The following is a 21624-nucleotide window of genomic DNA, read 5'->3' on the forward strand; positions in this document are numbered from 1 at the left end:
TAAAACATGGATATGGAGTGCACACATATGAGAAGGTCATATAAAAGAACAAGAAATAAGTAGAGAGTCAATTCAACATTTAAGTATGAGTAAAATACATAACTGAAATTATGTACAACTAAAAGTGAATACCTTTGAAATTGGACAGTTGCTGATAGCCTTAAAGACTCTTGCACTGCTCTCAAAAGCAGAGAACTGCTGTGCTAACACACTAGGAAGACCGGCAGTTACTCCTTCCCTTTCATAAACTCACCAGTACAGTCACTAGCATAAAAAGTAAAGATTGTTAGCAATGCCTAACCACCTCATTGCCCAAGTAACCGTCTTTTCTTATTGTCTTCAGCATGAAGGAAGTGGCAAACCAGTAGGACTGTAATCTATTATCTGTTACCACTTAGAGCAGTGTCATGTTGTGACACCAAGAGAGAAAAAGTCCAGAGACACAGACAGGGGAAGCACATCCAATAAAAGCTGTACTAGACCTTCACCTTTCCTTCAAATGACTCACAACTGTGAGTATACTGGGTGTGTGTGTCCGTGGGAAGAAGGAAAAGAGAAATGTTTGAAGAAAAGTTTAGAAAAGATAGAGTATGGTGGGCAAAGGGTGATCACACCAGAGTAGGTAGTCTCCTGGTCCTGATCCACAGGCCTATGAATCAATTTCATATGTGCACACACATCCCCATAAATTATCCCTACAGATTATTGGATGGAGAAGCCCAGATGCTAGGTGGCAGAACACATGATGACTCCTCGTGCCAGGACCCTTGCATAGTGCATACAGTGGAAGTTGGGTAGCACACATCAAAGGCACGCTTGTTCTAGTCACTAGAAAGCACGTGAATAAAAGTAAATGCAAAAGGAGCTGAATTGTAATGCTGTTTTGCTAAAGCTCATCTGGCCTCCAAGTATGGTCAAAACAGCTTTTTGTCTGCTTGTTTTAAGCCCTAGAGCTTGTAGCTGTTGGCTTTTATGATTAAGACATAAATTTTGAGAAAATCCTTTAATTGTAATGCTTTTCAAACCTTAATGCCTGGATACTACTCTAAAGATTCCCTTGCCTCTCTTCTGTCCTACTCTGTAAAATGTCAACTCCACAGTTCTTGCAGGATCCAGCACAAAGCTGACTAGAAAGATCATAAAATTAGAGGATCACAAGCATTAAGATAAAGTTGTTATTTCTCCCATGAACTAAAAACTAGTGTAAACTTTTATATAGTTTAAACTTAAAGTTAAGCTTCAAATAATCCTTGAAAAAGTCTATATGAATTATGGGATAATAACAATGAAGAAATCATGTTTTTATAAACATGTTGGTTCTGTAGTAAAACGTTTTAAACTTTCTTAATGAAATGTTTTAAGAACCTAAATTGGAAAAAAAAACACGTACTTGAAGTGTTAATATGAAGTCTGGTTGACTTATTTTACTATAAATTAGAAATAAAATATAGATGCTAAAATATCAGATATCAGTTTATAGCTGATATTTATAGTTTTATAGCAAATGTTGTGCTATGTAAGCATATTCTGATTGGACCCTTAAGATTGATGGACAGATTTCAGACAGAGCATCTTTTACAATTGTATGAAAAATTGTGCACCTATGTAAAGATATCTTCCATCAAACTTCAAATGGGTTCAAGACATATATAAGAAAGCTTTAAAAACTGACCCAAAGCCTACATCTTACACAATTCAAATCTTTCTAGTAACCAGTACTGCTTTTCTTTTTGGAGTGGTTTTCCAACTTAAGGTTGTTATACTTACCCAACTAGTAATGCATTATCTTGAACTTTTGTAATATTTGGTCTGTTCATTCATTGTGCAATGCAAATTTCTTTTCATTTTCCATGCTGTGTGGAGAAAAGGTAAGTGTCTACTAGAATAAAAACTATCTTATAGACTAGTAAGAGTGTTTTTAGAACCTTAGAGAATTTATTTAAAACCAAAACAAAAATGCATATATACTGCCCAATATTATTATCTATAAATTACAAAGCAGTTTCATTTTTTCATTATCTTTCAAAGAGAGAAAAAAAAACTTTCTTCCCCTGCGTTTTAAATATATTCACAGGCACTATGTATATCTTATAAAAAGTTATTTGGCAATATGTTTAGGAATATCTTATAAAAAGATATTTGGCAATATGTTTAATGACTTGCAACTAAATAGCAACTTTAAACTGTACAGACTTTTTTACTTAAACTAATGGGGAGTCTTTCATTTCCAAAACAATCTCATAAACAAAAAAAAAAGAAAAGAAAAGAAACAAAATAGTTTCTTTTCTTTGCTGTCCAAGAGAATGAGCAAAGACCAGTATATTTTTATCCAAAAGATGTTATTTTTCTTCTCCAGATTTCTCTTTTTGTTTTTTAAAGATTTATTTTATTTGAGAGAGAGAGAGAGAACGAGCATGAGCAAGCATGGTGGGGAGGGACAGGGCAGAAGGAGAGGGAGAGAAAAATCCAAGCAGACTCGGTGCTGAGCAACGGAGCCCATCACAGGCCTGATCTTATGACCCTGAAGGGAAACCAAGAGTCTGATACTTAACCAACTGCACCACCCAGGCGCCCCTCGTCCAGATTTCTGTATATCTAAAGCATCCTGACTATGGGGGACAAAAAGAGTTTTCAAAAAGCTGATAGTCCAAAGTTCCCTGTGCAATGGCAAAGGACTTGTCAACCCAATTAGTAATAAATAATAAATGCTTGGCTGTCAATATGCGTCATGCAGATGAAAAGAATGTGTGGTTCTTTGACAGTTTGTTCAACCGGTTTTATTAACTTTATATAAACAAGAGATGTTTTGAAGAAGCCATAGACTCCCAGTATTGAAGCCTTGTCTTTATGTATAGTCTGATTAAGTATCAACAAGTTTTGAAAGCTGACTATAGACTTACCTAACTCATAAGGCATTATCTCAAACGTTTAAACATATTATGTCCCAGTTTGTCGTAAATGTACTCCAAAATCAAAAGAGAAAAAAATATCACGGGAGGGGGATAAACAAGGTGTTTGAACATTTCACTTTTTGGTTAAGTTTTCAAGGGTTTGGGTATTGGTTTTCTATAAAATATTACCCTGCAGAACAATTTCTGAACTCCTTATTCTTTATGTTCCAAATTTTTATAACTTTATCCTAAAAATTGCATGTTTAGATTTGCTTCCCAATTCCAGCTGAATTCCAGCTCCAGGTCCACCATTTGCCTATTGGTGGACCTCAGTCACTTGTTTCATGTCCATAGGCCTTAGTTTTCTTGTTTATGAAATGTGTATTTCTCATTTAATACTCCAAACAACCTGGCTTATAATGTTTCTGTGAAGATTAAGTGAGCTGATTTATATGAAGCCGTACAGTGTCTGGCACACAGTAACTGCCTAGTAACTATCAGCTGTTGTTAGTAAAAGGTATTTCTGCAAATGTTCTGCTCCTGCCTGGTTGTTTACTCATTGTACACTAAGATGTATTCCGCCTCATCTTCATGCCTTCTCAGAGGGTGCCACACGTCCAAATGCTACTTATACGTCAAGTATCTCTGATATACATCCTCACAAAATCTTCCCTCAGAATTTCTTCACTCTTTTTCCATCAGGTAATTATTGTCAACACGTATTATTTGATAGTTCATTTTTTACTATCTGTTATTTATCTCTACTTCCCTAAACTATTATTTATACTATTATTTCAATCTTTGTGGTTTCTGATGTCAAGGATTTATGTTCAATATCCCAAACCAGACTACAAATTCCTTAAGGGCAAGCATATCTTACATTTTTTTTCAATTCTCTGTAATACCTAGCAGAATGTCTTGTTCTGTATGTACTGTGTAGTGTCGATTTAATTTTTAAGTCTGTGTGTGTGTGTGAGAGAGAGAGAGAAAGAGAGAGAGAGAGAGAGAGAGAGAGAGAGAAAATCTAATATTATCTTAAATATATTTGTTTTTACAGAGCCCATGACTATAGCACTGAGCTGCATAATGGGATTAGGAGTCCTGAGAAATTATTACAGCCAGTGATATGCTGGAGCTAGACTCTACTCTTACAAGAGCCAGTGGTGTGTATCTCTTTCCCAATTCTGCATGCAACGATGTCCCATTGGTAGTTTGAAACAAGCCATATTAGAAATATTTATACTATGGGAATTGGCAAATGCTACAAATCTGGGCTTTCTTTTTCTCATCTCTTTTGTTCTCTTTCAGTCTTTCTTTCTTCCTGTATTTCCTTCCTTCCTTTCTCTTTTTTTCTTTCTTTCTCTCTCCCTCCCTTCCTCTCTCCCTGTCTCTTTCTTTGTTTATTTCAGAGCAAGTTATTATATATTTGCCAGGACACCACTGGTTAGAACCCACAAAAATAGATATAGAGCCATCCATAAGATGTGTATAGATTTAAATACATCTTAACTATTGAGCAAACTGAGATAATCTATGACTCTTTTCCAAAATCAGAGGGCATTCTGTGCATATAGAAATAATATATTTATATGTTATAATTTATAGTTACCATTTAAATATTAATATCCTTTGCAGGTGTCCTGTCTCACATTTAGTCTTTCATCCATTTTGAATTTATTTTTGTGTATGATGTAAGAAAGTGGTCCGGTTTCATTCTTCTGCATGTTGCTGTCCAGTTCTCCCAACATTTGTTGAAGAGACTGTCTTTTATCCATTGGTTATTCTTTCCTGCTTTGTCAAACATTAGTTAGCCATATCATTGTGGGTCCATTTCTGGGTTTTCCATTCTGTCCCATTAATCTATTTGTTTGTTTTTGTGCCAGTACCATACTGTTTTGTTGACTACAGCTTTGTAAGTTAGCTTGAAATCCAGAATGGTGATGCTTCCAGCTTTGCTTTGCTTTTTGAAGATTGCTTTGGCTGTTCAGGGTCTTTTCTCATGAAAAAAGAATGAAACCTTGCCATTTGAAATGACAAGGATGGAGCTAGAGTGTATTATGCTAAGCAAAATAAGTCAGAGAAAGGCAAATACCGTATGATTTTGCTCATGTGGAATTTAAGAAACAAAACAGATAAATATGGGGGCAAAAAAAAGAAAGAGAGAGGCACACCCTAAAACAGACTCTTAACTACAGAAAACAAACTGAGGGTTGCTGGAGGGGAAGTAAATGGGGGGATGGGCTAAATAGGTGATGGGTATTAAGGAGGGCACTTGTGATGAGCGCTGGGTTTTATATGTAAGTGATGAATCACTAAATTCTATTCCTGAAACTAATATTACACTATATGCTAACTAACCGGAATTTAAATAAAAACTTGAAACAAAAAAAAAAAATATCCTTTGCAAATGATCTTGATATTTGGCAGCAAGTCCATATGTTTGTACAGTGTAGCTATGACCTTAGTAGTTATTTTCCAGGGATTTTATGTATGTATAACTTGTAATCCTTCTAAGCCATGAGCTCCTCAGAGGAATTTGCTGGATACAAGAGCTGTACTAATGACTGTACTGGGTTCACAGTGGTCATTCAAGGGGAGAAAATGTAAGTCCCTTTATTACTTAATTTTAAAATTTAACATCTTTAACATGAGAGGGAATTTAAAAGAAAAAGAATGTATTCCAAAAACTAAATAATTATCAATGCACAATTACATTCTCAGCCTTGGAAATACAGATAGAGATTGCACAGCTTTTCTGTAATTCAAGCTTCAGTGTTTGAAAGCTTCCATTGTCTGCATTAGGTCAGCAATATAATCCTTGAAAAACTTATATCTGTTTAAAACCATCAGCTTGGGGTTTTTTTTTTGTCATTTTTGTTTGTTTTTTTCCCCAAAAGCACCTCCAGTTCAGGTCCTGGAGTCAGCTCTGAGCCTCTCTGTATTGCATTCAGGAGAAATATTCTTGCATGTCAGAGGGAAAGGAACAAAATGAGGACACGTTAGTAAAATCTTGGTTTGCATGTGACATATTTTTCTGCCATGAAAAGATTTGTTATGAAGGCTGTTATAAAATACCACTGAAAATAAAAATATCATTCCATATCATAATCACATACTAAAAGCCCATTGATCCATCAAACACTCAAGACAAGACTTTACTGTATGTGAGCCTAGGAATTCATCTCCTATTTCAGGAAAACCAGAAACTGTCTTACCACAGAGGCACTGTGGTTAAATCACCTTGACCAAGAAACCCAAAGGAGAGCTGAATCCCCTGTATACACTGAAACAGACATGGGGTTATAACTCCCTTGCAATAAGTTAAACTTTAATGATCGGATTTCCTCATTTGCAACTTCCCAATTCTACCAATTCAAGATTTTGGTCCTGGAATGCGCCCTGTGCTCCCTGCCAGGGCCTGAGTGCCTTACGTTCCCGTCCTCCAGCAGCTGCCTGCAGACACACCGAATCTAGGACCTAACTTCTTTGTCAGAATGAAGATTAGCAGGTGTTAAAGACATGTTAATATTTAGATGAAGGTCTCACCCAGATGTTAACAGAAGAAATTAAAGAATATTTGGGGCAGAAACTGTGCATCTCTGGAATATATACTGTGACAGGAACAAACATTCCAAGTATTTGCCTTTTGTGGGATCACTAGAACCTTTCTGCTCACATTCTAAATGAGGAGAGTATCCACGATGGGATGTCTAAATAGAGACCCAAGATTATGGTGCTTACTGGGGCAAAGCGGCAAGAAAAAACATCCAAACTAAAAAGGCAGTTTACTCTGTAAACAGTAATTTTAAATTGACATTTGACTTCAGATAAGTTGAAACATCTGAGCCTGAATCCCATGCCAAATTAAAACATACATAAAAACCATACTTTGGGGTTGTAGACCTTTCAGAGATGGAGTGGTAATAAAAGTATATTCTTTACACGGACCTGTTCCTCATCATGTATCTTCCATGTTTAAAACACTTCAGTTCCCTATTTCACTGTAGGACAAAGTCCAAGCCTCGGAATGGCGGGCAAAGCCCTAATGATCTGACTCCTCCTGCCTCACAGTTCACTCCTTGCCCCAAACATCCTCTGGGCCACTCATACCACATTTCTCCCAGTTACCTTGTTTTCAGGCCTTTTCACAAGCTGTTCTTTACCCAAAGTTCTGGCTGATTCCTATAGATTTGGGAGGCCTTCACTTGTGCCTTTCTCCTAGGAAACCTTTCCTGACTCCTAAAGGCATGGTTAGGTGCCTTTTATATTTTTTCCATGCCCCAGGTACTTCTTCATGTAACGCAATGATATATTTTAAGTGTCCATAGAGGCAGTCAGCTTCATAAAGGCAGGGGACAGTTCATTTTGTTCATGCTGTGTCCTCAGCACACCACTTCCCTGTCAGTAATCACTGCTTACTTAATGAATAAGTTAAGCTCCTGTAACATTCTGTTTGATTAATGACCACAAGAAGCTGAATGGTTAGTGTCATTTCAGGGAAATTCGTGAGAGAAGAGAACCTGTTCTGTTTGTTGTATGCACAGCGCTAACATCATACCTGACAATAGTAGATGCTCAATAAATATTTATTGAAGAAAAATTTGGGATACTGAGTAACATTTAAAGTATAATGCATTGCCTTTGATATAATGGTTAACATGACATTAACGCTAATATCTCTAACAAGAATGCTAAACAGTTTCAGGTCTGTTAAAATCATAATAACCCAGGGGAAAAAATTACCATTCTTGTTATAGCAATCATTACTACTGTAAATGTTAATGATTTTGCCTATTATAGATCAAGCATTTTTGCCCTCTCAAGTATTGTCCTAATTAAATATCTTGTAGTCTATTCAGTAATGTTTTCAGATTTGCATCTTTGATTTTAGGTAGTATCTAGCGTCGTTGAAATATGTTATTTTTCAACTACATAGAAGTACTTCTTGATTCCTACAATAGAAACATGTTTGGGTTTCTACATTCCTCAAAGAGAATCTTCGCCTAGAAAACTTTTGGAGAAAATAAAAACATCTGGCTAGAAGGGTATCTGAGCGATGATCTGGTTCAGCCCCACACTTAGGGATGGGTGGTTTCTTCCTCCTTTTAAAGGAAGAGGAAGGCAACTAGTACTTGACCAGTCTGCTCCAAATAGTTAAATTTTTTTTCCTTAAAAATAACGCTAGTCCACACACATACACATCACTCACAGTCATTACTTCTACACATAGTGCAGACAATTTGCACAACTACTATAAATGATGAAAACACTTACATACCTACCTGATCAAGGAGAGCTAAGTAGAGTGTGCATAGATTTATGGTAATCACATCACATCCATACAAGTGGTATTCCCCACCACTCCCCAGCCCTATCCCTACCATTGGAGTGAAAGAATCTCTTTTACAGGTCTAAGTCAAGAAAATATATTGAGTCAAAATGATTATTGTCATACAAATTATAATACTATAAAAATATACCCCTAGTTTATTTTTAATGAAGTCAACAACAACAAAAATTATTTGGTATTCATTTCTTATCTAGAGAAGTGATTGAAGTTTGAGTTTCCTGTGTTAAGAAAAATGAGCAAATTACAAAGTCAGCAAAGTCTGCATATTTCCCTTCTCTCTCACATAGCACTCTGCTCCTTATGTCCACAGTTCCTCACTTGGGCCTGACTTCTTAAAACGTTCTTTTCTCTGTTTGAACTCAGGAATCATCAGGCAAAGCCAGTAACATCAGAGGTGTCCACTGAATGGCTCAGAGTTGAGAAAACCCACCCTCCTGGAAGCAGAGTGGCAGAGGAGCCAAATGGTGATCTGGAGAATATAGCATTTCCATTCACAATCCAAGCAACAGGAGAAGCAAGGTAAGAGCATGAGAGTTGGACATCTTAAGCTAGTGGCAAAAGAAGAGTTCCAGGAAAAGCAAGGTGGGTGATACTAGCTATCCAGTAGGTAACTTATTAGGTGGTTAGTCAGGAGCCCTCATTCACATTCAAAGTCAGGGACTCAGGAAAACAAACAAGAATAAGTCAGGGTCCAAAGCCAGGGGGGAATGTGGGTACCAAAAAGGGCACTAGAATAGAGTTTTGAAAACAAGGATCAAGGTAGAAGAAGCTTACCAAGCTTGGGTCAATACTGGGTGACTGATGATGCTCAACCACTGAGTGTTGGTCTAAATGGTTCATAAAGATCCTGGGAAAGGGTGTGCTGGGCCTTGAGATATGTTTTAAGACACCAGACTTACAGAGGATGGGGAGGTAGAGTATCGGAATTGATTTCTGGACCTTTCTCTCATCTCATGATTTTCTTCAGAATTTCTGCACTGGTTTCAGGGCTTTCTATACATATGATTAATCCTTTCTGCTTATGTAGTCTTAACTATAGGATGGCCCCTTACCAGTTAAGACTGTCCCTTTCCACATCTCCAGAAGGCCCTCACAAGTCAAGGAGGAAGCAAATTGTCAGCAAAAACAGTCCAGTGAGCACAGGAAAATATTGAAGCTGCTCCAGCTCTGCTTCCCACGTTTTTAATCTCATACAGGACGGCAGCCAGAGTAGAAAAGTACACTCAACGAAAAAATATGTTGCACTGATAAAAGGTAGAAATGCCTGACTAAATGTACTTAGGGCAGAAATAACCATGGCTGACCACTAATCAACTACGTATCACTGTCACTAAAAATAATCTATCACGCACATCCCCTCTTTCCTCTTAGCTGTCATTATCCTTGATCAAGCTCTGTATAGCTAATTTGGATTCTTAGAGTTCTCTGTTAGACAATTCCATAGCAATTGATTTCCCTGCTCCAACCCTATCTATATATCGAAGCCACTGTGGTTATGTCACTCTTTTATTCCATATATTTCAATGGTTACATTGCCTACCAAATTAAGTTCACTTTTTAAAATCTGACCTAAACATTTTTGCAACACTACTTTCCACCATCCAATCTGTACCAAATAAATCTATAAACTTTTATTATTCCTGGTTTCCCAAATACACTTATCTCTTTCTCGCATCAGGCCTTAGTCTTTGCTGTTTCCTGCTGAGCATGTCCATCTCCATCTCTACCTGATAAAGTCCTACCCATTCTTCTAGATTCTACTTTAATGTCTAAAGTGCTCCCTCCTCACCTCTTCAATTTTCCATAGCTCTCTATCTCTCATGCCAACTACACTCATCACATTCTGTGCTGGATTAAGAGTTTTCTGTGTCCATGGCATAGGGCTTGCTCCTCTTAATATTAATACATATTTGTTGAATTTAAACAAACCAAACATGATTCTTCTAGACACGCACATATGAGCCACACAAAAATAACACTATTTTATAATAGAGTACTATGCCCAGTAAATTCAGAATTTTTTTTAAAAGTGATACCCGTATACTAAGCCTCCATAGAGAAAGTACAGAGATTCTAATCTTACAGAGACATAGTCACCATGCAAAGTGCATTCTCAGTTTTCTAAAGTTTGATTTTGACCACCATCCTCTTGAAAAGACTCATGTCTACAAAATGCTTTCAGAATCTTTATGGAAACCACCATGTAGTCAAATGAGAGAAGAGAATTGAACTAATCAGGAAATCATAAAAATCATATTTTAGCCATTCAGTCTTTCTGGTAAAATCTATGGAAGATCAAACATAGTAGCCAGGGGCTTTTTCTCCGCCTTTATCAAATCACGCAGTTAATTCAAAAGGAAATCTCCATAACAAGCTTTGTTTTGTTTCTTCAGTAGTGGTCTCATAAGTAAGTGCATGGGTCAGAATAGAGGTAAATGTTAAAGCCCTCTTAACTTAGAGGGGCGCCTGGGTGACTCAGTTGGTTAAGTGTCTGCTTTTGGCTCAGATCATGATCCCAGGGTCCTGCTCAGTAGGGAGCCTGCTTCTCTCTCCTTCTGCCTGCTGCCCCTCCTGCTTGTGTTCTCTCTCTGTCAAATACATTAATTAATTTTTTAAAACCCCTCTTAACTTAGAAACTCCAGCCCCTGTCTTCTTGGTATCCAAATAGTGCTAGGGAGAAAAATGACATGTTCTACATGACTCTGAAAGTAAACATGATCAATATCCTGAAACACAAAATTGACGTGGTTTTCAATTCTAAATGAAATCAGTATAGTCTTCTTTTTTTAATCATTCATAACCTTCTGCCCCAAAAAACAAAACACACGAGCCATTAATTTTGATTTTGCCACAGCAAAACAAGTTTAGTAGTAAAAAGAAGAGAGCTAAGAGAATGAAAAAGTTTGGGTCTAGTTCTAATTCCACCTCTGGCCATGTAGACTTGGGTAAAACACTTCACCATTTAAACGTCCCACCTCCAGTCCATAAAATGAGGAAATAATCCTATTGCCTTACCTATTTCATGATGAGGATTGAATAAAATAAATTAAGGGAAAGTATTTTGTAAATTAAGTACCAAAATCTCTGATGATCCTGATGCCACTTCCCATTAATCTCCCAACGATCTCCATCCAGCAGCTGTGAAGTTGGGCTAGCTGTCTTCCTCCCCATTTCACAGGCAACCATCTTGTCAGATTCTGCAGTTTTCTAGTTTCCCGCACTTGTGAGGGCCTCTGGCTCTTCCTGTCTGCCCAGCTGAGTCTTGTACTTCCTTCAGAGACTTCGTTCCCCATGAAACTTTCGACCTACTGGATCTTTTTTTTTTTTTTCAGAATTCTTTGTACACTTATACCCTCACCTCAAATAGAATATTAGTTTATGACTCTGTATACTCTGGTTGTTACAATTTCAAGTCTTGGTGCCACTAGAGTATGAATTTCTATGTATAAAGACTGGGTCATCTACCTCTTTTATAAAACTCAAAGTGCCTAGCTCAGGGCTGGGCACTTCTTAAAAAGAATGAACTGCTTTTTTCCAACTTTCTTTTCCCAGAGTTAGTGACTAAAGGACACTTCCCCCCTAATTTCTGACATCTAATAAATCATTAAGTCCTCTCTGTTTTATCTTCAAAATAAAGCCTCAAATATACCCACTTTTCTCTTTCTCCCCTCTCATATCCAAATTTCATCTGCAGCCCTTCAAAACTTTATTACTGCACCCTTGCTTCAGCAATGGCTTTCAACTAATACACAGAGCCAGAAAAATCCACTCTTAGACACCGTTAATGCCTCCTTTCTGCTTAGAACCCTCACATGACTTTTTATTACCCTTTAAATAAAATCCCATTGCCCAACAGTGGCCTCCAAGGCCATATATGTTCTGGCCCCCACCAACCTATCCAACCTCACTGTGGGCCAGTCTCCCCATTTCCCTCTATCCCAGGCACATGGCCTCCCTTAAACTTCTCTCAGATGCCATGGTCATTTGTCTTAAGGGCTTTGAACAGGTTCTTTCTCTACCCAAAGTTTTCTTCTGTGGCACTTGGCATAATCAGTTCCTTCCTCCGCGTACGGAAGCACCATGCTTGCTTTTTTCCTAATTCCTTCTCTTTAGAGAGGACTGTTTAAACAATTCCATCTCATACCCTATTTATTTCTTTCATCTTATTTATCCTGATGGGTAATTATTAGTTATTTTCTGATTTGCTTCAGTATTATTTTTCTTGTCACTAGATTGTAAGTTGCGTGAAGGTAGTAGGAATCATGTATGTTTTTTTCCGTCTTTATGCATTCACAGTAACTAGTACAATTGCCTGCCACAGAGAAATCACTCAAAAATATTTGTCAAATGAAAATTTAACAAGTGAGATTTGAGTATTTAGTATATGCCAGGTGCTAGAAATACAAAGTAAAATAATTGCAAGCCTGTACCCCTTACTCCATGTTCAGTGATGTATCATGTTAGTAGCTTTAATTTGGCCATGGTGAGAGTATTAACACAAGAGAAATCAGCAAATACTGAAAATCAGGGCTTCTCTCCATGCTACCCCTGCCCCTGCATGGCAGCCAGTTTATGAGCACATTACTCCAGATAGGAAAATGCATAATTATAAGTCCATGTGCAAAATGTCATGGGAGTTTTCAACAAATAGTGCTGGGAAGACTGAATATACATGTACAAAAAGTGAAGTTACATCATATGCAAAAAATAAAATGGATCAAAGACCTAAATGTAAGAGCTAAAATTATAAAACTCTTAGAAGAAAACATAGAAAAAGGCTTCATGCCATCAGATTTGTTAATTTCTTGGCTATAACACCAAAAGCACAGGCAACAAAAGAAAAAAATAAATAAATAGGACTACATCAAAATTTAAAACTTCCATGCATCGAAGTATGCTATCAACAGAGTAAAAAGGCAATCTACAGAATGGGAGAAAATATTACAAATCGTGTATCTGATAAGGTACCCAGAATATATAAAAATCCTACAACCCAACAGCAAAAAGCAAATCACCCAATTAAAATAGAGGCAAAAGACTTGAACATACGTGTGTCCAAAGAAAATATGCAGATAGCTGAAAAAGTACATGAAAAGATGCTCAAAATTACTAATCATTAGGGAAATGTAAATCAGTCCAACTTACAATGAGATACCACCTCCACACAAATTAGAATGGCTATTATTTTTTAAAAAATAGAAAATAACAATTTTGGCAAGACCTTGGAAAAATTGGAACATTTATGCATTTCTGGTAGGAATGTAGAGTGGTGTAGCCACTATGGAAAGCAGTATAAAAATTAAAAATGATTTCTGAGCATTGATTTTGTATCCTGCCACATTACTGAATTGCTCTATAACTTCTAGTAGTTTGGGGGTGGATTCTTTCAGGTTTTCCATATAGAGTAGCATGTCATCTGCGAAGAGAGACAGTTTGACTTCTTTTTTGCCGATTTGGATACCTTTATCCCTTTTTGTTGTCTGATTGCTGTTGCAAGGACTTCTAGTACTATGTTGAATAATAATGGCAAGAGTGGGCATCCTTGTCGTGTTCCTCATCTTAAGGGAAAGGCTTTCAGCTTTTCCCCATTGAGAATGATATTTGCTGTAGGCTTTTCATAGATTGTTTTTATGAAATTGAGGAATATACCCTCTATCCCTACACTCTGAAGGGTTTTAATCAGGAAAGGATGCTGTATTTTGTCAAATGCTTTTTCTGCATCTATTGAGAGGATCATATGGTTCTTGACTCTTTTCTTGTTGATATGTTCTATCACACTGATTGATTTGCAAATGTTGAACCACTCTTGCATCCCAGGGATGAATCCCACTTGGTCATGATGGATAATCCTTTTAATGTACTGTTGGATCCTATTAGCAAGGATCTTGTTGAGAATTTTGGTGTCCATATTCATCAGGGATATCGGTGTGTAATTCTCCTTTTTGATGGGGTCTTTGCCTGGTTTGGGAATCAAGGTAATACTGGCCTCATAGAATGAGTTTGGTAGTTTTCCTTCTCTATCTATTTTTTGAAACAGCTTCAGGAGAATAGGTATTATTTCTTCTTTGAATGTTTGGTAGAATTCCCCGGGGAATCCATCAGGCCCTGGACTCTTGTTTTTGGGGAGGTTTTTGATCACTGCTTCAATCTCTTCATAATTAATCGGTCTGTTTAAAAAATCAATTTCTTCCTGTCTCAGTCTTGGTAGTATATAGGTTTCCAGGAAGGCATCCATTTCTTCCAGGTTGTTTAATTTATTGGCATAAAGCTGTTGATAAAAGTTTCTAATGATCCTTCCTATTTCATTGGTGTTGGTTGTGACCTCTCCCCTTTCATTCATAATTTTATTAATTTCGGTCCTTTCTCTATTCTTTTGAATAAGTCCTGCCAGTGGCTTATTGATCTTATTTATTCTTTCAAAGAAGCAGCTTCTAGTTCTGTTGATCTGCTCTACTGTGCTACTGGTTTCTAATTCATTGATCTCTGCTCCGATCTTGATCAACTGCTTTCTCGTGCATAGGTTAGGCCTGTTCTTCTGTTCCAGCTCCAGCTTCTTGAGGTGAGAATATAAAAACTGCATTTTAGATTTTTCTATTCTTTTGAGTGAGGCTTGGATGGCTATGTATTTTCCCCTCGGGACTGCCTTTGCAGTGTCCCATAGGTTTTGGACCATTGTGTTTTCATTCTCGCTGGTCTCCATAAATTGTTTAAATTGATTTTTAATTTCCTCGTTTACCCAATTATTCTTGAGCAGGATGGTCCTCAGTTTCCAAGTGTTTGAGTTTTTTCCAAATTTTTCCTTGTGATTGAGTTCCAATTTCAAAGCATTGTGGTCTGAGAATATGCAAGGAATAATTTCAGTCTTTTGGTATCAGTTGAGACCTGTTTTGTGACCCAGTATATGGTCTATTCTGGAGAACGTTCCATGTGCGTTCGAAAAGAATGAGTATTCTGTTGTTCTGGGGTGTAGTGTTCTATATCATTCATCTATCTATCTATCTATCTATCTATCTATCTATCTATCTCTATAGAGATAGATATGCAATGGAATATTACTCAACTATCAAAAAGAACGATTTCTCAACATTTGCTGCAACATGGATGGCACTGGGGGAGATAATGCTAAGCGAAATAAGTCAAGCAGAGAAAAACAATTATCATATGGTTTCACTCATTTATGGAACATAAGAAGTAGGAAGATTGGTAGGAGAAGAAAGGGAAGAAGAAAGGGGGAGGTAAAGAGAAGGGGGAATGAACCATGAGAGACTATGGACTCTGGGAAACAAACTGAGGGCTTCAGAAGGGAGGGGAGTGGGGGAATGGGATGGGCTGGTGATGGGTGTTGAGGAGAGCATGTATTGCATGGTGTACTGGGTGTTGTATGCAAGTAATGAATCATGGAACTTTATATCAAAAACTAGGGATGTACTGTATGGTGACTAACAATATAATAAAAAATTATTATAAAATTGAAAAATAAATAAATAATTAAAATGGACTTAATCAGGTGATCTGGCAATTCCATTTCTGAGAATATTTTCAAAAGAATTGAAAGCAGGGACTTGAACAGATATTTGTACGCCAACATTCATAGCAGCATTTTATTCACAATATCCAAATGGTAAAAGCAGCCCATTTTCCATCAGTGGGTGAATGCATAAACAAACCATGGCCTATGCATACAGCAGAGTATGATTCATCCTTAAAAAGGAAGAAAATTCTAACACATGCTACAACATGGTAAATCTTGAGGACATTATGCTATGTGAAATAAACCAATTGCAAAAGGACAAATATTGTATGACTGCACTTAATTTTTAGGACTTAGAGTAGTCAAGTTCATAGAGACAGAAAGTAGAGTGGTGGTTGCTGAGGGCTAAAAGGAGAGAAGGGGAGTTTCTGTTGAGGAAGATGGAAAAAAGGCTGGGAGTAGATGGTGGTGATGGTTGTACAATGTTGTGGCTGTGTTTAATGCCATACTACTGTACATTTAAAATGGGAAAAACAGAAAATCTTATGTTATATATATTTTATCATAACAAAAAATAGTTACAAAAAATGTTATGGAAGTATAACAGAGAAAATAGCTGGATTAGGAGAGATTTGGTGCAGGAACTAGGGCACAGAAGAGGTCACTTCTAAACAGAAAGAAGGGAAAGATATTTCTGGACAAAGAGAGAGTATGTAAAAGGAAAGGATTATGAGAATATAGAGTATATTCAAGGGATGGCAGTTAGGTGAAGGCTGGTCATGGAGAGAGGCCTTCAAAAGATCCCATCAAAAGATCCCAATAGCTCTGAATCAAAAAAAAATGTTGTTACATTTCTACTTACTTGCAACTTGACAGCTTACATATGTTGTATTTGGTATTCACCAGACTATATAATTAGCCAGCATATGCACTTTCCCATTCTTACTAAATTTCAGACAGTTTACTCAATTTAACAGTAAACTCTAAGGTGAGAATTTTGCCCAAGAACTGGAGAACTATATTTTACAGATGGTAGGCAAAAGAGATTTTCAAAGGACACCTGAGTGGCTCAGTCTGTTAAGCACCTGACTCTTGATTTCATCTCAGATCATCATCTCAGGGTTGTGAGATCATGCCCCGTGTCGGGCTCCACGCTGGGTGGGGTATGGAACATGCTTAAGAGTCTCCCTTCCCTTTCCCTCTGCCCCTCCGCCTCCCTCTCTCTCCCTCCCTATCTAAAACAAAAAAGAGAGAGAGATTTTCAATATCCAAAAGTCAGAGTGAGAAGAACTGATACCAGTGGTATCAGTGCATTCCAGAGCCAATACACCCAAGCCTAAGCCTGGAGAGATGTCTTAATTCTCTGCTTAAGATGCTTTCAAGGATTATCAAAAACTTTATTACACTTTTTTCTCAGTAATCTAAAAAAAGTAAATGTTTTAAGCCTAAGGTTAATGCTTTATCTTGCATTATTAATTGTATGGGTCTATTATAGAGTAGCCAAATAAATCTCACCTGTTATTGCCACTTTGACCATGAAGAGTTGACCACAGTGAAGAGAAGTAAAAATCATAATATTCTGTCAATATGATTCAGCATGGATTATGTCAATATCATTAAAGTGTGAAATATTTGTTTCCAACACCAAAAACAATTCGATAACTAGACTTAGGGAAATTCTGCGCTGTTTCGTCTAAATTGATTGGAATAGTTCACACATCTCTGAGACCTGTCCTAAGGTCCGAAGTTTCTTCCAAGATAAAGTCTCACGTACCAGAGGAGCTAAATGAAGGAAGAATGAATGAGCAGAGGGATGAGTTTTAAACAAACAAACTCCTTTGAGAGAGGAGAGCCTCTTTTATCTGTTTCATTGCATTAAATACGGGTTAAATATCTTCTGAGAAGGTAATTTGCAGGCCTTCAAGTGAAAAACTAAAGGCATTTCTCTGAACAAAAGAGTTGCCAATTTTGATTATTTTTCTTCCTTTCATGCATCATCTCACTCTACCCTGTTTTGTTCTTCTTTCTGTACTCTCATTATAATCTGTATAAGAACCTCATTCAGTTAAACATCCTCCACCCAGTGCCTTAGGAGAATGGAGGTTGCTGTCTTTTGGGTTTGGTTTTCCCAGTAAGTATGTTGTAAAAACTATATTCTTCCTTCATATCAAAACACAGGCAGTTTCTTTCTAATTTTAGTTTCTCTTTCTGAACAGCAACCTGCAATCAAATTTTTGGCAGATAAATATATTACAGGGCTTTTCATTTTATGAACGCTGCTGTTGAACTTGGGTATATAATATGGGAAGTTAAAGAACATTTTTCATGCCAATCATTAATCTCCTTCTCCTCTTTGTTCCATCACACTGTAACTCCACCTCTATTATTGCCTATACCAATTCCAATATGGTTAGTATTATATTATCTGCTCCGGGAAGGTAAGATTAAATTTAATTTACTCTTTCATTCAGCAAGCATTTATTGAGTGGCAGCTGTGGGCCAAGCACTAGACTATTGATTGGAGATATAATGAGAAATCAAACAGAGTCCCTCTCCTCCAGGAGCCCATTTTTTCCCTTATTCTATCACATGCACATGTATATATCACATGTATATATGTTTGTTCAGTTAAATCAAGATAATGCTTGAGTTTGAAGATGGCTAAAGGACTTTGGTCTAACTAAATAATCAAATGTTTCTATAATGTTCTCACCATACAGTAGCGCATGCTTATTTCCTCTGGAAGGTCTTCAATACTGGATATTAAAGGAACTGTAGCCACAGAGATGGCAGAGAAAAGGAAGGGAAAAGGTCTATCCAGGTAGTACAGGAGGTGAAGAAAGGCCAGAGGGAAGTGGAGAGTAAGAACTGACCACGTTCTTTTGCATCTATGTCAGTAGTAAAGGGCAGCCTTGTCAACCTTGGATGGTTTTATTTTTTTTTAATTTTTTATTATGTTATGTTAGTCACCATACAGTACATCATTAGTTTTTGATGTAGTGTAACCTTGAATGGTTTTAATTCATACAAGGTTTCTCTACTTTTAAAACTTGGCTAAACTCAGAATTCAAAGAAGCTAAAGTTGAGCCATAATTCCACTTTTCACAAAGTTGGGGCAAGTCACCAACTAAAATGCTTCTTTCGTGTCTTCATATGGTGGCTTATAATCAGGCATACCACAGACATAGGTATATAGACAGAGATGAAGAAAGAGACTAAGTAGTAAGACCACTATGGCCAATTAAAATCACACAAATAATCTTTGGGTAAGACTTAGAATCTCTTAAAACTTCTCAGAGTTTAATCGCCTTCTTGGTTGTACTACAGATTAAACCAAGTTCATTTTTTATGAACTTATTTAAGAAGTCCTTTATAGAAAATAATAATTTTCAACATTTATCGAACAGTTACTGAGTATTATTCTGTGTCAGGCCCTATGTTGGATGTTGCAGACACAAAGATAAATATGACACTGCCTCAAGGAGCCCCCAGTTCAGTAAAGGAACAAATAAGTGTGCTGCTGGGGACCAGGTTTCTAATCCTCCTTCAGTTCACAATTTCTGTAGTTATATATGCCTTCTTTTAACTAAAGAAGAGTTTTTGCTAACTTGATTGCTTAACTCTTTGGGAACTTTGAGACACAAAATTGGAAAAATGGGGAGAAAGAAGAGACAGCAAATGGGGGAATGGAGGGATAAAAGAGCTATCTCAGACTGCTTAAGGAAAAAGAATGAAGTAGTGAGAAAAAGAAAAGTCATATGAAACTGAAGCTGAAGAATTTTGAAGGCTAGTATGTAAGCAGCTCTGGAATATAAGAGTTTATAACGTGGTGGGTAAGAAAACAGAAGGATGGAGAAAATAATTCTGAGAAGTGTTGTTCTGAAGTAAAGTTGAATCCCCTTTGTTGTTTGGTTGAGAGAGAAAAGTAAAGTTAGAATATGTTATGAAAGCATTTTTGGTCTGCCCAGCCATGCTTCTTTGTGTGATTCTTTACAGAGACTGAGCCATGTGAGGCCCCAAGATTTAGTGTGCTATTTGGAATGCACATCTATAACTGGAACGTGTAAAGGAGCATAAACATTGAGGTTCACAGTTTGGAAATGCCAACACTATTTAGCTAAGCCAAGTTTTTCTGAGGCTGAAGTCTCCTAATAGGTGATTTATTTCAATGTAGCATTATCTTATAATATCAGTGAAGGCTCCAGGCGATGCATGAATAGTTGAACTATATTAGGTACATTAGGTAGATAGATGATAGGTGACAGATAGATAGATAGATGATAGATAGATAGATAGATGATAGATAGATAGATAGATAGATAGATAGATAGATAGATAGATAGAATTTTTTTTTCAAAAATAAGGCAGGGATTCAACAGTAAAAAGATGGAAAAAGGATGGGACGTGAAGAGCAAGTAGAAATTCAGCAGCTTAATAAGGTTGGAGTGTGGATAGGCCTATGAGCTGAGAGTTGTCATCCTCAGCTGTAGCATCGAGTACTGCAATCCTGATGACACTCGCTCAACCTCTCCCAAGAGAAGACGCTCACAATTTGATTTTCTGTTTTGATAATGAATGGGTGACTTTTAGACAATGACATAAAAAATATTATCATGTTTTAACAAGATTGCTGGTTTTTCTTTCCCCTTTAGTGAAGTTAGCGGAACATTTGTATGGCCCATTACAGTATAATGATACATTATTATGGGAGTATTCTAGACCAAAAGCAGATCAACATGAAATAATATGGCATGTACAAGAATTTTCAAGTTGTTCCTTGGAGCTGTAACATATGAATAAACATGTATGGAGCATTTAATATGGGCCAGGCACCAGGCTAAGCCCTTTACTTACTTCATTTAATAATCCTAATAACAAATCTAGAGTAGGTGCTTTTATAATCCCTGTTTCATGAATTTAGAGGGACTAAATAACTCTCCCAAGATCATACAACTAGCAAACAACAGAATCAGGACTCAAAGGAACAGTTAAATTCCACAGCCCATGTTCCTAACCATTTGACTTTACTGCCCTTCATGAATGTTGTACAGGGTAGTCTGAGCTTTATCCTCTAGGTCTGTGCATCTCTAACTAGGGCATGTGTTCAGGGGTGCATGAAGCCAGAAGATATATATAGTCATTTGCCTAGGAAATTAATTGTACTCAAATATCTGGGAGGGAAAATTCTACTCAAGTGAGAAAATATTAAAGGGTAATAATTTTTAAACATCTTAAGGGAAAAATAAAGACATGTTGTGGATTAATATGTAAATTTTATGAGTTATAAAGGTAAAGTATGAGATTTTAGAAAATATCTCATGCTAGTTGGTCATTTTGGCCTGTGCTCCCTTTCCTCCAGGCTTACTCATCTTCACTCTTTTTTAGGGCTTTCATAGAGATATTCGTGAAATACTGTTGCAGGCATGAGAGCTGCGGAGAGTTTCAATAGCATTGCATAGTCAAGTTTACATTTTAGAAAGCTTTTTTACAGGTGAGGGAAGAATACAAGGAGAGAATCAGACTTCACTGGTAGAAGGGGGTGTGGATTACAGGACACTGAGCTCACTTTTAGACAGTGAATTCGAGGGGCCCAGGGAACCTCCACGTGTGTGTCTCCACATTGAGGACAATGTGGATCTGGAATTCCGGAGAGAGATTATTCACAGAGACCTTTTATCACCTTCTTGTACTATCAGCATTAAAGATAGGGTCCCCATCTAGAGCCTAGAATGGTGTTTGGTACAGAGTAGGCACTTGAAAACAATTTGTTGAATGAAGTAAGTAAAAATAAGAGAGCATGTACTAATAATGTATTTGATAAGACATTTTGTTTATAATAAACTACAAAAATTATTTAGAATTTAAGAAACTTTCACATCTATATATGTGTATATTAAATTCATAAATATGAG

The 21624-nt window shown here is 36.9% G+C and overlaps 1 long non-coding RNA gene across 1 annotated transcript in view; it reads left to right on the top strand.

Moving 5' to 3' along the window:
* The window catches only part of LOC103657427, a 49107-nt gene extending 40341 nt beyond the window's left edge, over positions 1 to 8766 (top strand). The window contains exons 3-4 of the long non-coding RNA XR_566847.2: positions 3949 to 4054; positions 8605 to 8766. This is a non-coding gene — a long non-coding RNA (uncharacterized LOC103657427). The remainder of the gene's footprint in view (positions 1 to 3948; positions 4055 to 8604) is intronic.
* The last annotated feature ends 12858 nt before the right edge of the window (positions 8767 to 21624 follow it).

This window comes from Ursus maritimus, unplaced genomic scaffold (assembly GCF_017311325.1).
Source record: "Ursus maritimus isolate PB19 unplaced genomic scaffold, ASM1731132v1 scaffold_29, whole genome shotgun sequence".
Lineage (NCBI taxonomy): Eukaryota > Metazoa > Chordata > Mammalia > Carnivora > Ursidae > Ursus > Ursus maritimus.